Source organism: Pinus tabuliformis, chromosome 1_2 (genome assembly GCF_031772625.1).
Source record: "Pinus tabuliformis cultivar Carrire ecotype Pingquan chromosome 1_2, CPIR1, whole genome shotgun sequence".
Taxonomy (NCBI): Eukaryota; Viridiplantae; Streptophyta; class Pinopsida; order Pinales; family Pinaceae; genus Pinus; species Pinus tabuliformis.
Genome location: NC_142298.1, coordinates 528,917,484 through 528,929,646, shown reverse-complemented (window position 1 = coordinate 528,929,646; position 12,163 = coordinate 528,917,484). Strand labels below are relative to the sequence as shown.

At 33.5% G+C, this 12,163-nt stretch overlaps 1 pseudogene; it reads left to right on the top strand.

The window, feature by feature from the left end:
- The first annotated feature begins 9,558 nt into the window (after positions 1 to 9,558).
- Positions 9,559 to 10,824, top strand: LOC149206658 (ethylene-responsive transcription factor ERF022 pseudogene; annotated as a pseudogene).
- Positions 10,825 to 12,163: the final 1,339 nt, after the last annotated feature.

Sequence of the window (12,163 nt, the reverse complement as noted above, 5' to 3'; positions counted from 1 at the left end):
GGCGAGAGAGGAAAGGGTGGAAGGTTTAATAACTCCACCAAAAATTACCATCAAAAAAACTCCATTGTCCCTAGAAATCAAGGAATGAAAAGGCAAAAGGAGGTTATAAGTGTTGTGAGTGCGGATAAAACCAACTAAAAATAGATTTCTCCAAGTTGTAGAAGTCTGGTACAAAGATGCACAACATACATGAAGCATCGACTATGAATGATGTGGTCAAGAGCATCCCCATACTATATACAGAATTGGATAATGGACAGACAAACCAACAAGTAATGATCGCTTGAATGGAAAGTGTGGTCTAAAACTCCCCAGTCTCAATTTTAATTGACCCAATATCCATTTTCATTTATATTAGTCCTAACACTGTGGAAAAATATGAATTTCCAAAAAAAATCCATAAGGAATCATGTCTTGTTTAGTTAGCTACTGGAACAAACTTGAGAAGAATAAAAAAAATGGTTGAATCTTACCCTGTACAACTCGGGAGCATCATTACAATAGTTAAATTGAATATGCTACTCTTGGGATCATATGATGTCCTGATACGTAAGGATTAGCTAGTAACCCAAAAGGAAAAGGTGGATCATTATGACAAGGTGCTAGAATGTCTCAGTGATGAGGGTGACCCAATCACGTTGTAAGGTATAAAAAGGATGATAACACTTAGAACAATCTCAATGGTGTAGGTGAAGTGTTGTAGTAGGAAGGGTTGTTCCCTTTACACCATTCAAATCATAGAAGAAAAAGATACCAACACAGATCTTTTTGCAAATTATCTGGTATTGATCCAATACAACAATGTATTTCTAGAGGAATTACCAAGGCTTCCACCTAATAGAGACATCAATTTCACAATCAAACTAATTTCGTGGACAACGCCAGCATCCAAAGCCCCATATCACATGAGAATGCCTGAACTCGTTGAACTAAAATTACAACTAAAATAATTGATGGAGAAGGGGTATATTTGGTCGAGTGCATCACCATGGGGAGCCTCTGCACTATTTGTTAAGAGAAAGGATGGAACACTCCAAAATAATTAAATTAATTAAAATCATGAATGTTGGATTTAATCCTACTTTTATAGATTGGGTTTGTTCCTCATAGATAGGAGTCAGATTAGGTCTAGTTGGTTGAGAGATTCTCTCCAACTAGCTAGGCTCCTAGATTAGTGTATGGTTGAGATATTTTCTCAACCAAAGTGTCCAAGATAGATGCACTATCTTGAGACAAATATCCTCTTGTATTTATATTTGTATTATGCACATTATTTTATAATGAGAATGAGAGGAATGTAGGGAGGCTCTCAAGCCTTTTCCGCCATGTTTATGTCTCTAATAATTTAGAGTGTTTATTTTGTTTAAATCCTCCAATTAAATAAGGCCACTATGAAGAATAAGTACCTATTTCCTAGGATTGAAGATATGTTTGATCAATTAAGAGGGGAAGCAATGTTTTCCAAGATCTATTTAAGGTTGGGTTACCACCAAGTCAGAATCAAGAACAAGGTATAGCCACTATGAATTCACAGTTGTTCCATTCACACATAAAAATGCTCCAACAACCTTTATGTTCCTTACGAACAATGTGTTGAGGCCATACTTGGATAAATTTGTGCTAGTATTTGTGGATGATATTTTAGTATACTCAAATAATGAGAAGGATCATGATGAACACCTAAGGAATATGCTACAATTTCTTATAGAAAATAAATTATATGCCACGTTAAACAAGTGTGAGTTCTTCCAAGATCAAGTTCACTACTTAGGTCATGTAATCTCAAGGGAAGGAGTAGTTGTGGATCCATGGAAAAATCCAACAAGTGTCAAAAGCAAGTGAGCGTGATTTCAAGTGAGCGAGTTCACATGGAGAAAAAAATTTAGTTGTTACAGGTTCTTAACAAGATGATCCTATCAGCTGCTGAAGACATGGTGAAAATTAGCAAAGCAACTCTTACTTATATTTTAATGCATCTACAACAGACACATGAGACAATTGAGATTCTTCAACTAGAGTCACAACTACAACGAGATGAGTTGCAATAGAAGATTGATGCTTCTGAATCATTCAACCATATAGATGAAGATAAAGATAATGATTCTAAGTTGCTCATCCAAACAACTTCAAGTGTAGAAGTTGTCCATGATCAAGTTCACCTTTCTTCTTCCAATCTAATCATCAAGTTGTGGGAAGAAATCCATAACAACAAAAATCGACAAGGATTAGGATATGAAAAAGATCACAACAACTTGCATATCCTAGATTATTCAAAGCCAATCAGGTTCATCAGTGCAAGATTTCTTAGTAAAATAATATCAACAAGCCACAAGAAAGTTGAAGGCAAACCCACATGCAAACATTGTCAAAGAACAGGTCACATGGAAGATCATTTTTTTTTATCTCCATCCTTGTCACCATTGTGGCAAGCAAAATCACTCATCAGGAAAATGTTGCAAACAAAACCAACCAGCTAGATTGAAGATCAATTATGAATGTATTGATCCTTGGGAATAGTCATCAACAATTAAATGATTGTATAAGTTTTACAACAAAATTCAATCTCACCTATTGCAGCCAAAAATCAAATGAAGATGGTACTCTCATGCACCTGAAAGTGGGAGTACAACAGTGACACTCTCCTACACCTGAAGGGAGGGAGTTCAGAAATAAAATGCAAATGATTATCTCTCCTTTCAGCTGAAAAAGGGGGGAAATGATAATGGAATTTAAGGTGGTTGTCAGACTGAAAGTTTCAACAACATTAATAAAAAATCAACCAATGGGCATCATCAACAAATCAGCCAATGGGCATCATCAACAAATCAGCCAGTGGGCATCATCATCAAATCAGTGAGCGGGCATCATCAACAAATTAGCTAGTGGGCATCATCAACAAATCAACGAGCAGGAATCATCAAATTAGCCACTAGGTAATCAACATTAAAGTAGCCAGTGGGTGGTCATCATCAACAAATTCGCCAGTGGACGGTCAACATCAAAGTAGCCAGTGGGCAGTTTCGACATCATCAAATTCACGAGTGGGCGTTATCAACATTTCCTCAGTGGACAAGCAATTGGGATGTTGATTGAAAGCAAAGGACAAAGGGATCCTTTTGCAACTTGGCACCTGATGGAATTGTCAATCAATTTTTAGAGATGTATCAGACTTGCATCTGATTCATGTTCTCTTTAGATTGGAGTTTTTTTCGGCATCTAGCTTTGGTAGTTTTTCAGGAAATTTTTCATCGAGGATCAACAGTTTCAGCATAAGAACTTGGAGATGGTTCTTGGTTATTATTTTGGATTTATGGTTGAGGGGAGGAATGTTAGCCTCACTCTCATGTGATAAAAACAATTCTAGGTCCAAAATAATTAAATTAATTGAAATCATGAAAGTTGGATTTAATCCTCCTTTTCTAGATTGAGTTTGTTCCTCATAGATAGGATTCAGTTTAGGTCTAGTTGGTTGAGAGATTCTCTCCAACTAGTTAGGCTCCTAGATTAGTGTATGGTTGAGATATTTTCTCAACCAAAGTGTCCAAGATAGACGCACTATCTTGAGACAGTTATCCTCTTGTATTTATATTTGTATTATACACATTATTTTATAATCAGAGTGAGAGGAATGCAGTGAGGCTCTTAGATGTTTTCCGCCATGTTTATGTCTCTGATAATTTAGTGTGTTTATTTTGTTTAAATCCTTCAATTAAATAAGGCCACTGTGAAGAATAAGTACCTGTTTCCCAGGATTGAAGATATGTTTTATCAATTAAGAGGGGATGCAGTGTTTTCCAAGATCTATTTAAGGTTGGGTTACCACCAAGTCAGAATCAAGGAGGAGGACATTCACAAGACTGCATTCAGAACAAGGTATAGCCACTATGAATTCATTGTTGTTCCATTCAACCATAAAAATTCTCCAACAACCTTTATGTTCCTTATGAACAATGTGCTCATGGCATAATTGGATAAATTTGTGCTAGTTTTTGTGGATGATATTTTAGTATACTCAAAGAATGAGAAGGAGCATGAGGAACACCTAAGGAATATGCTACAATTTCTTAGAGAAAATAAATTATATGCCAAGTTAAATAAGTGTGAGTTCTTCCAAGCTCAGGTTCACTACTTAGCTCATGTAATCTCAAAGGAAGGAGTAGTTGTGGATCCATGGAAAAATCCAACAAGTGTCAAAAGCAAGCGAGCGAGTTCACATGGAGAAAAACATTCAGTTGTTACATGTTCTTAACAAGTTGATCCTATCAACTGTTGAAGACATGGTGAAAATCAGCAAAGCCACGCTTGCTTATATCTCAATGCATCTACAATATACACATGAGACAATTGAGTTTCTTCAACTGGAGTCACAACTACAACGAGATGAGTTGCAATAGAAGAGTGATGTTTCTCAACCGTTCAACCATACAGACGAAGATAAAGATGATGACTTTAAGTCTCTCATCCAAACAACTTCAAGTGTATAAGTTGTCCACGATCAAGTTCACCTTTCTTCTTCCAAGCCAATCATCAAGTCGTGGGAAGAAATACATAACAACAAAAAGTGACGAGGATTAGGATATGACAAATATGACAACAACCTACATATCCTATATTATTGAAAGCCAATCAGGTTCATCAGTGTATGATTTCTTAGTCAAATAATATCAGCAAGCCACGAGAAAGTTGAAGACAAACCCACATGCAAACATTGTTAAAGAGCAGGTCACATGGAAGATCATTGTTTTGATCTCCATCCTTCTCACCATTTTGGCAAGCAAAATCACTCATTAGAAAAATGTTGCAAACAAAACCAACCAACCAGATTGAAGATCAATTATGCGTGGATTGATCCTTGGGAATGGTTGTCAACATTTAAACAATTGTATAAGTTTTACAACAGAATTCAATCTCACCTATTGCAACCAACCGTCAAATGAAGATGGTAGTCTCATGCACCTAAAAGCGGGAGTACAACATTGACACTCTCCTACACCTGAAGGAGGGGAGTTCAAAATTCAAATGCAGATGATTGTCTCTCCTTTCAGCTGACAAAGGGGGGAAATGATAATGGAATTGAAGGTGGTTTTAAGACTGAAAGTTTCGACAACATCAACAAAATTAAGCAATGGGATCATCAAATCATCCAGTGGGCATCATCAACAAATCAGCCAGTGGGCATTATCATCAAATCAACGAGCGGTCATCATCAACAAATCAACCAATGGGCATCATCAACAAATCAACTAGTGGGCATCATCAAATTAGCAAGTGGGCAATCAACATTAAATTAGCTAAGGTAGTCATCATCAACAAATTTGCCAGTGGATGGTCAACATCAAAGTAGCCAGTGGGTAGTTTCGACATCATCAATTTTGCCAGTGGGCGTTATCAACATTTCGTTAGTGGAAAAGCAATTGGGATGCTGATTGAAAGTAAAGGACAGAAGGATCCTTTTGCAGCTTGGCACCTGATGGAGTTGTCAATCAATTTTCATAGATGTATCAGACTTGCAGTGGATTCATGTTCTCTTTAGATTGGAGTTTTTTTCGGCATCCATCTTTGGCGGTTTTTCAGGTAATTTTTCATTAAGGATCAACATTTTCAGCATAAGAAATTGGAGATGGTTCTTGGTTCTTATTTTGGACTTATGATTGAGGGGAGGAATGTTAGCCTCACTCTCATGTGATAAAAACAATTCTAAGTCCAAAATAATTAAATTAATTAAAATCATGAAAGTTGGATTTAATCCTACTTTTCTAGATTGGGTTTGTTCCTCATAGATAGGAGTTGGTTTAGGTCTAGTTGGTTGAGAGATTCTCTCCAACTAGTTAAGCTCCTATATTAGTGTATGGTTGAGATATTTTCTCAACCAAAGTGTCCAAGATAGATGCACTATCTTGAGACAAATATCCTCTTGTATTTATATTTGTATTATACACATTATTTTATAATGAGAATGAGAGGAATGCAGTGGGGCTCCCAGGCCTTTTCCTCCATGTTTATGTCTTTGCTAATTTAGTGGGTTTATTTTGTTTAAATCCTTCAATTAAATAAGGCCACTGTGAAGAATAAGTACCTGTTTCCCAAGATTGAAGATATGTTTTATCAACTAAGAGGGGATGCAGTGTTTTCCAAGATCTATTTAAGGTTGGGTTACCACCAAGTCAGAATCAAGGAGGAGGACATTCACAAGACTGCATTCAGAACAAGGTATAGCCACTATGAATTCATTGTTGTTCCATTCAGCCATAAAAATTCTCCAACAACCTTTATGTTCCTTATGAACAATGTGCTCATGGCATACTTGGATAAATTTGTGCTAGTATTTGTGGATGATATTTTAGTATACTCAAAGAATGAGAAGGAGCATGAGGAACACCTAAGGAATATGCTACAATTTCTTAGAGAAAATAAATTATATGCCAAGTTAAACAAGTGTGAGTTCTTCCAAGCTCAGGTTCACTACTTAGGTCATGTAATCTCAAAGGGAGTAGTTGTGGATCCATGGAAGATCAAAGAAATAATGTAACGGACTGCACGCTGGAATGTGACAGAGGTCAGATCATTTATGGGGTTAGTTGGTTACTATCGAAGATTCATTAGAACTTCTCAAAAATTGGGAATCCCATCACCGCGTTGCACAGAAAAGGAGTAATTTTTTAGTGGACTCCTGAATATGCAACCAGTTTTGAACTAATGAAGAGTCTACTCACCTATGCACCTATCTTAAGAATAGCTTACCAAGGAAAGGATTTCGTTGTTTGCACTCATGCTTGTAAGGAAGGACATTTTGGAGTCCTAATATGGGAAGGGCATGTGATTTGTTATGAATCCGAGAAGTTGAATGAGCATGAAAGGAACTATGTCACCGACAATTTAGAGTTGGAACTCATTATGCATGCACTAAAAATGTGGAGACATTGCCAATTGGGGAGGAGTTTTATATTGATAACTGATCACGATGGTCTGAAATATTTGTTTGATCAACCCAAGATAAATTCCAGACAAGCCAGGTGCACTCACTAGAAGTAAGCTCATTAAAGAAGTCCCACCAAGTACTTACTATATGTACTCAATAATAATGTGTATTCACTAAATAAGGCCTACTAAATACTTTATTCAATAATTTAATATGATCAATTTATTAATATTAGAAACACTAGTGGTTATGGTTAGGATCTTTTATAAGTTGTTTATAAGGGTAAATATCTTTGCAAGGTGTGTGCAATGCTTTAGATTGTATTGGAGCTATGTTTATTTGGATGTTTCCATATCGAAGTGATATTGGAATATTCTTATTTATTCCAATACCAATACCTGATTGTCCATTTTTTATGTTTGATTATAATTATTCATTTTCTAGTATGTATTGTAGTTGTTATTTCTTAAAAAAAATGCAAATTAAGAATATTACACATTAATGCAAAATTGTCCATTTTGTATGTTTGATTATAATTATTCATTTTCTAGTATCTATTGTAGTTTTTATTTCTTTAAAAAAAAATATTGCAAATTAAGAATATTACATGTTAATGCAAATGTGGTGCTTAGTTTTGTTTAAATGTTTAGCAAGAACATGGCCTAAATACATATGTAGTTAATATTTGAATAATGTTCTTTAATTCTAACTTAAATACGCTAGTCAACCTCACCTATACAAAGTTTGTCATATAAAAAAATTCATGTAAATACCCTAATGCTACATGAATTCAATTGGATATTAAACTATGTAAAGTTTTTTTCTTTTTCTTTTTTTCCAAATATAATGAGTTTAAAAGTTTCCACAATAACATATCCTTTCAAAATCCTTGCAATTTTATATATGATTGTTTATTTTACTAGAAAACTTAAAAATCATTGCTATGGTAATCTCAAGTACATGATTCTCCATAACAATTTTAAAAAGTTTTTTTTAATTGTTATTATTTATAATTATGCTCTTTAAAACATTAAAGATATGGAATTTTTTCTCAAGACCATATGTTCCATATGAGTTATTTTTAAGGTTTTGGTTTATAAAATGTTATGAATATGTCTTTGGGATTTTTTTAATCCATATGTTTCATATGAGTTATTTCAAGACTTCTAGAATGTTTTCAAAATATTAGTAGTGATTTTAAAAAATATTAAATATATAAGTATTTTCTTAAATTCATATATTCTATATAAGTTATTCTTCATATTTTACTTTTAAAATAATAAGACTACTTTTTAAAAATTTTAAAGATACAGATTTTTAAAAGTCCATATCTTCTCTATAAACACATATCTTCTTAAATTATTGTTAAGATCTTAATTTTTAAAATGTTAAAAAAATACCCATTTCTATACAAGATGATGATGGGTCTCAATATCACAAACCCCATTTACTATAGATATGTTTTTCTAATCACATGTATAAAAAGCATGAAGTTTTTAGCATGAACAATGCCCGAAAGAAAGGAATATTTGCATTTTCGTTAATTTTAAAATGAATTTTATGTAATTTTTTAATTTTCTTAATATGGAATTTTATATAATTATTTTATTTTTAAAATAATACATTATTGAATAAATTTCAAATTACAATTTTGATTATAGCAAAGATATTAATTTTTTTTTCTCATAATATCTTACATATGCTATATGCCGGTAATAATAAAGTGGAAATCCATGTAATAATAATATCAAATGGAAATCTCAAAATATCTATTGATGTACCTTTGATGATGGACTCGCTTGATAGTCCCAAACGTTAGGTTCACAAAACTCTATAACAGGGCATTCCCCCTTTATATATTAAATAAATAAGTTTATAATTTAAAATTAATAATAATAATAATATTTTTTTGAAAAAATTTACTTTAAAAAAAATTAATATAAATTTTATTTTTAAAATTTTGATTAATTTGATAAAATTATAATCAATAGTAAAATTATTATTAAATTTGAAAAAAAATAACATAATATATATATATATATATATATATATATTATTTTTATTTATTAGTTAATCTACTCCATCCATATATATATGAAAGCAAAAATTATTATTAATTCTAAATAATTTTCCACTCCCATTATTGATTCGCCAACCAGAATATAAAAAACCACAACATTAACTTATATGGAAATTAATTAGATGCCAAAAGAGAAAGCAAGACTTCAACGTAGGGCAAAAATAAAAAACTAAGACCACTAAAGAATATAAAGAAATCAAATATTATTCCTAATCCCATTGATTATATTAAAGCTTCTTCTTCAATTATTTTGTTGCTCAAAAAGGAGAGCAAAAAATACTAAACAATAAACCAGAGATGAAAAAATTCTATAATAAAATAAAATTATTAAATTCAGCTTCTGACTGCTTTATTCCACAGATTTGGAATGGTGTCGCAGTTCGATCAAAATGGAGGACCGAGGGTGGACCCGCGTGATGTTATTTAGCACGAGTTTAATATTTCAACGTACTTGTTCGCGCACAACACGGGAAGGACGCTCTGAGTTCACTTACATAAGGGCACTTCATTTTTCCGCTTCGACCATATCGTAATCAATACTCCACGCCGTCGACGGTGCTTCATCTTTCCCTGTAATCATTGTGTTACACCCGCGTTCAATTCCATACTTAAAACACCCATATCCTCCACTGACACCATGCTGCAGCGTTCTACCTCCTCCTTTTTCTGTACAAAAGTCATGGATATTGGAATCACTTTTGTTCCCGAGGCTATGCTCACTTCCTCAGAATACGCAGAAGCAACTACCAAATCTGCAGCCACAGGTAAGGGCGGCATCAAGAGGATTCGTAGGCAACAGGAGGCTGCCCTTTCGCCCCCAGAGGAGGCAATATTGAATCAGCAAAGTCCACAGTACAGAGGCGTTCGTCGTCGCAAATGGGGGAAATGGGTGTCTGAAATTCGAGAACCGAAAAAGAAAACCCGAATCTGGCTCGGCTCCTTCGACACCCCAGAGATGGCCGCTCGAGCTCACGACGTCGCTGCATTCCACTTGAAGGGCAAGAAGCGCGCGTTGCTCAATTTTCCAGAGCTGATTGATCACCTTCCACGCCCCATTTCTTTGTCTCCGCGCGACATTCAGGCTGCTGCTGCAGAAGCAGCGGTTGCATTCCATTGTGGAAGTGCAGAAAACTCTGGAAGATTGAACGAGGAGTATAAACGAGCAAGGAGAAGCCCCATAAAGGTTTCAGTATGCAACGAGAGTGCAGTGACCTGTTCCTCAGATGGGCTGTCGGCAATAAGAAGTTCAGACATCGAGACAGCAAGTGGCGAGGTATCAGGGCAAACAGATTTTTTTAATAATTCCTCATCAGTACTTTGTGGACCAACACAAGGCATTTGTGAGTGGGCAGCCATGGACGACTGGTTCGAATCCTTCAGTTTATATACAGATCTGGCAGAAGCTCTTATGCTTCCGCCGCTTCGTCTGCACAGTACTGAGGAAGTAGATGTAGAGCAGATATTGGAGGAAGGATTTCTTTGGCCTGATTTTTATAGACTGTAAATATGTAATTTGTTAAGCAGTTGTCTATAATGCGATTTTTTGAAAGTTTTTCTGGTGGTTTTTTCCGGTCAAAATTTGGCAGCAATTTATTGGAATCGCAAGTTTGATAGCTAGTTTCTGCACAATCAAAGCGTCCAGGGGTTTTCCAGGGTGCTGAATCCAAATATGCAGTTAAAAAACCATTTTAACTGCAACAAATCAATATTTAACCTCAATTTCTGCTGCCGGATTCCGTCACCGAAATCTCCAAAAAGTCGCATTATAGACAACTCCATTTGTTAATTATAATGGCTACCCGTCATTTTAATTATGCAAGTTCCATTTATATCCAACCTCTTACCATTTGCAGTGTTTTTTAATGTGACGTTACATGAAAAAATGGGAATGTGTCACTGGGTTACCGTGAAAGATATCATTTTTTTTTCCAGCTTATTTCAATTTAAAGTGGATGAGGTTTTTTTAATTTTTTTTATTTTTTTAACTGATCGAATAGATTGATTCTCAAGAGAATATATGTTTAGTATATGTTTAGTCTTGATTCTTATCAACATGTGTATTGTGTTACAAAGTTTGTTAGGTTGCATTGTATTTTAATAAATTTCAAAAATTAGATTCATGTCCTATGGCTTTCTACCTACCAATTTCATAGGGGTTTGATATTATTCCAATTCTAATAAGTTCATATTCTAATGAGATGGGGAAATTAATATATAAGCAAATTTTATTTAGCAAAATGGTCCATTTTACAATAAGATGTGTAATTCCTTTTTTCCTCAAATTAAATTATATTCGTGCCACATGACTCCCTGCCCACCAATTCCCTAGGGATTTTAGACTATTTCAATCCTAATAAATTTAGATTCTAATTAGATGTGGAAATTAACATATAAACAAATTTTATTTAGCGAAATAGTCTATTTTACAATAAAATATGTAATTTTTTTTTCTTCACGTTAAAATTGACTTATAATTTTTTTATACACAATTAATCAGAAAAATATGTACATTAATAAGACATCTTCATATTATAATAATTTTTTTTGAAATAATTTTTTGTGTTACACTTATAAAACCTAAAACTAGTTATACTATTTCTTTTTTTATCTAGTTATTACTTTGATTAAAATTATTTTTTCTATTCAATAATTACGACTTTTACTCTGAAATATTTATATTAAAACAAAACTAACCAAACAACGACGAAGAAAACGAAACTAAGATGTTGAAATCACACTATACCAAAAAAGTAAGATGCAACGAAGGTCAAGGTCAAGTTCTCTCTCGTGTAGAATGCTTTGTATTTTAAATTGCTTTAGATTGTCCTTTACTTCTCACACGCCAAATACTTTCACAAAACATATTAAGAATAGTTTTGGAACTTAATTTTCCATACAGGTAGAGTGGAAAACGTGTTGCAAATTGTGCTACTTTGATTCTCATTAGAATCTATAAATATAAAAATATTAATAGCAATAAACATAAAAATATTAATAGCTTTTTAAAAATAAAATAAAGTATTTGAAAGTATTTTTTTTCAAAGTGATAAATTTTTGAATAAATAATTATTTTACAAAATATTTTACAATTAATTTTAATTTTAATGATCAATGAAAAGATTAATTTGGTATTATAATAATTTGTTGATGACATCATGTTAATT